The sequence below is a fragment of the Frankliniella occidentalis genome, unplaced genomic scaffold, assembly GCF_000697945.3.
Source record: "Frankliniella occidentalis isolate FOCC.00 unplaced genomic scaffold, Focc_3.1 Scaffold132, whole genome shotgun sequence".
Classification (NCBI taxonomy): Eukaryota; Metazoa; Arthropoda; class Insecta; order Thysanoptera; family Thripidae; genus Frankliniella; species Frankliniella occidentalis.
In genome coordinates, this window is record NW_026267259.1 from 431,496 (window position 1) to 435,895 (window position 4,400).

The window sequence follows — 4,400 nt, forward strand, 5'->3', positions numbered from 1 at the left end:
TCGTTGAGAGAGGAAGGTGCCCTTGAAAACACCTTCGTGGGTGGGGCACCGTGGTGCATCTTTTTTCTGGGGTCTTTACTTTGGGTGCCTCCTCCCCTTCTTGGGGGAGAGCCTTCGTGGGCATTTTTTGAGGTCTTGTGGTACTCGCGCGCAATAAGCGCAGTGGCTTCGACGGGAAGAGCAGAGATCGGGCTTTGTTGTACTCGCGCGCAAAAGCGCTAGGGCTTAAGGGGATTTAGGAAGACACCTTCGTGGGTGGGGCACCGTGGTGCATCTTTTTTCCTAATTTTCCTGGGAGTGCCTCCTCCCCTTCTTGGGGGAGAGCCTTCGTGGGCGTTTTTTGAGGACTTGAGCGCTGTGGCTGAGATGGCATAGGTTTATTTTATCCTGCTTGGTTTGGTTTTGCTTCTTGTGTGGATGGTTTTCTTTAGATCTTCCAAGAATTGTATTCTGGAGTCTTTCAGGTCTTCTTGCTCAAGCTGTGTATTAATTTCCTCTAGGATTAGTTCTCCATCCAACGGGTACTTGTGTTTTAAGTCTCCAACTTCAACTGGGATGCTCTTGATGAGAGGGTTTGTGTGTGTTCTTGACTCCAGGAAAGTTTGACACATAGTCTTAATACGGTACTTCTGCAGTGTTTCAAATGGCATGTTGGCGCGTACTTCCTCAGAGGGGGTGAGGATGGGTAGGTACTGTACGTACTTAGCCCAACCTTTCTCAATATGCTCGAGCCTTCCCCAGTTGTAATCGGTAACCGCGTTCCAAGCGGGAAGTCCATAAGTCATTGTGGGCTTTATTAGGGCGTTGTAGAGTAAGATTCTTGTCTTCACAGTTGTAATTTTCTTTTTCCTTAGGTACTGGCGCAGGCTTGCTGTCTTTATTCTTCCCGTGTTTATGATGTTGTCTGTATGGGCTGTAAACTTCATGGACTTGTCAAGGGTGACTCCTAGGTATTTCATGGTGTTAGCCTGTGGTATTTCAGTTCCATCATACCTAATTGTATTATCTCTTGGTCTTTTGTAGGAAACCATGGCCAGTGCAGTGCTTTTGGCAGGGTTAATCTTGGTCTTCCAGTTGTTACACCAGGCTAATAGGTTATGGAGCTGGTTGTTCATGATTGCCAACGCTGAAGTACAGTCATCTTTGGCTACCATAAAGAGTGTGTCGTCCGCGTATTGGTAGATATTCATGTCGGCGACGACTGGCATGTCTGAGATGTAAAGACTGTAGAGGATGGGTGAGAGTACGGCGCCCTGCGCAGTGCCTGCCTCTATATCCATGATAGCCGAGCTGGTATTTTTTATTTTGACGTAGAATTGTCTTCCTTCGTAGTAACTCTTGATCAGGCATATGAACCAATTTGGTTGACCTGTTTTGCTTAGTTTGTATAGAAGCTCTCTGTAGGGGACTTTATCAAAGGCTGCTTCGATGTCGAGGGATACTAGTAGCGGTGGTTGCCTATTATTTAAGCATCTTGTGCAGTCTGAGGTAAGTCTTGTGAGCTGGCTTACGGTAGAGTGTTTAGCTCTGAAACCAAACTGATAGTCGGGAATATGCGTGAGATTGATTTTGGTCAGAATTAGTCTTTCCATCAATTTCCCCATACAAGGTAATAGTGAGATAGGCCTATACGATGCGGGATCTTTTAGGTTCTTTCCTGGTTTCGGTAGCATTGTTACAGCGGCTAGCTTCCATCCTGATGGGTACGTTCCTTTGCTGATGATTAGGTTAAAGATGTTTAAGAGATGTTTCTTTGCAGTGTCTGGTAGTCTTTTCAAGTAGGCGTTTGAGATCCCATCTGGTCCTGGGGCGCTGTTTTTCTTCATATGCTTGATTGCTAGGTCTAGTTCTGCCATTGTAAATTCAGGAAATGCTTGATCTTCCTCAAGATGAAGGTTGTTGATAAAATCGTCTATTTCTGTAGCGAGGTTGGGATCCTGTGTTGTGTTGTGTTCTTTAAACCTTTCACTGAGGGATCTTGCTAAGAATTCTGTTTTTTGCTTGAGGGTTTTCGCCTGAATTCCATCCTTCTCGAGGGTTGGTATGGGTGGTGGTGTTGGTTTGCCCTTCTTCAGCGTTTGCCATCGCAGGAGAGGGTCGTTTAGGCTGTAGATTCTTTTTATTTTTTGTTCTTCTTCCTTGGTTTTCAGGAGTTTATTGAGTTTTCTCTTGAGTTTCTTTTGGGCCTGCTTGTCTAAGATACTTCTTGTTCTTGCATATTTTTTGTCTGCCATTTTCTTTTCTTTTGTGACTTCCAGTACCTCTTTGTCTGCGTGTACTTTGTATGTTTTCTTCTTTTTGGTCCGGGTGTGGTTTAATAATGCAGATTGGAGCGTAGCAGTGAAATGATTGACATCATATTCTACGTCACCTGTTAATATGTATGGCCGATCTATTTCTTTTTGTACCAGGTCCCATCGGGTGTCATATTGTTGTTCTGTTGTTGTAGAGTGTGCTTGATGTGATCGTATTGACAGGAGGATGGGTATGTGGTCTGATGTGTTGAAGGCGTCATTTAGTACTTTTTGTTCAAGTTGTATATTCTCAGATGTTATAGCATAGTCGAGTACATCTTCCATGTCTGTACGGCTATTTGCGTTTCTTGTTGGTTCTTCGGGTATATGCAATTGTAGTTGCTATGTTTCACAAAATTCCTCGATCCATCTTCCATAATAATTTGTGGTTTTGTGTCCCCAGGTAACATTTTTCGCATTGAGGTCACCTGCAATTATTACCGATGGCTTATGCCCGGGTAACTTGAAAATGTCTGGTTTTTTGACCTTCATATTTGGAGGGCAGTAGACTGACGTGACCGTTAGTGCTCTTTTTTGCTTGGTTTGCAGACTTATGGTGATTGATTCTGCAGTTGAGGTGTTTAAGCATTCTTCAGCATAGTCTACTGAACGAAAGTGATGTTTGGAATGGTTTACGTGTTTACTTACGTAATTTGGAGGGGGGGAGGTGTAGTGGTTTGGAAGAAATGTGAAAAGGTAACTATTGTTTCGGGTTCATCTTGACAAAAGAAAACGAAAATGTTTTATGCCCGAAGATGATCGGAATCGAAATGGCAGTGTTATTGCCCCCAAAATTGACAATTTGGTCGTTTTTGCACGGGGACGAAGGTAAATACGTCGGCTGACAGAGCAGTACCCACCCGGACGTGTGTATACAAACGTACACAATCGAGTGTCGAGCAATCTGAACAGGGGATAAGAAGAGGGGGGGGGGCAGACATCGTTCTTGGACGGGAACTTTACTGATTCTCTTGCGCACGGACACAACAGTAGCACGAACAGAAACAGACGCACTTTACAAACACAATGACAACGGGGAAAGAAAGGGGATTCGTTGGCCCCCGACCCGGCTGGTGCGGGAGGCACCTGTACTGTGGGTGTACTGATAATTTTCAAAGTTTGAGGGACAAGTCATACCTTTGCAGATTGGGATGAGTCGAGCCAGCTTTCACTCGGTCAGACTCCTCTCTAACTCTTTATCCCCTTCGGCGTTGCACATTATTAGTCTGCTGCGAACACTACCCACACTACGTCGTCTCGCTCGCTCTGTCTGCGGGCGCCGCTTGCCTGCCTGCGTGCCTGCCTGGCGTGGCGCGACGTGGTGTTTGGCCGATGCCGTCGGTCGCCCGGGTTCGCACCGGTGCGCCGTGGAACGCGTTCGCAAACGCGTGCGGAAAGAGGGAGAGACACTCATAACTTTCGGAAACGTACCTTGAGCTGCAGCAGTAAACTCCCCTTCTCCCCTCTGCTCCTCTCTCTTCCGCTTAAGAACAGGGAATTTCGTAAATGTTCTTGATTTTCGACTTGCGATACGGGTATTGAATTAAGAGCATGCAGAATTTGAAACAAGGATATTTTCAAGCACAAAAAAACAAGTAAAGTTCTGGTTTTAAATTAAGAACAACGCCAAAGTAACTGCTGTTCGAGCCATTACGTGACACAGCTGGCCTGCCACGACTCAGTAACGCTAATTCCAGTAATTTTGAGGGTGGCCACCAATGGGATAAGTGTGGCCATCAATAGGCAAAATCAACTGATTCTGTCATATATTTTTTCTCTATGAATAAATTTTATTTCTCGGTTTTGGCGAACAGTGGCATATTCTTTGAACCTTCTACTACGTCCATGTATTGTTTTGGTACGGCTGTGACGTATAGTTGAGACTTGGTGAAAGAAGAGGGGAAGGCGTGCTCTTCAAGTGGCCATCATAGGGCACCCTACCCTACTCCACTTTCGGTACTGTATAACATTCTACCACCAAGCAAGCAAATAGATTTTCAGCTCTGCCAACCGTGAGTCTGAACCTAAAATGTCCATAAGGCATGATTGGAACTTTTGGATAAGTCCAGTTTATAGGGGCGTTATTGAGCTCGTAAACTCCCTGTA